Here is a 249-nt window from a genome sequence, read left to right as displayed (position 1 = left end):
GTGGTCACCAGCAGATGGGGACAGCCCTCTGCCCGTGGTCCCTGGGTGGGGCAGGACACCCTGGCAGGACCAGGCACTTCTCGGTCAGGGACAGCCTCACAGCTCACAGGCTTGTGCATGGTGTGAAGCCCCCTGGTCATGACAGGAGCATGCGGGATGTCCGCAGGCAGCTCCTTGTGGGGCTATTTTTGAGGGCAGGGGGAGGCGATGCAGCCAGGGATGGGGCCAGCTCCCCTGTCGCCAGGGCTG

The sequence above is a fragment of the Apaloderma vittatum genome, unplaced genomic scaffold (assembly GCF_000703405.1).
Source record: "Apaloderma vittatum isolate BGI_N311 unplaced genomic scaffold, ASM70340v1 scaffold38128, whole genome shotgun sequence".
NCBI classification, from domain to species: Eukaryota; Metazoa; Chordata; class Aves; order Trogoniformes; family Trogonidae; genus Apaloderma; species Apaloderma vittatum.
This window is presented reverse-complemented; position numbering follows the sequence as displayed.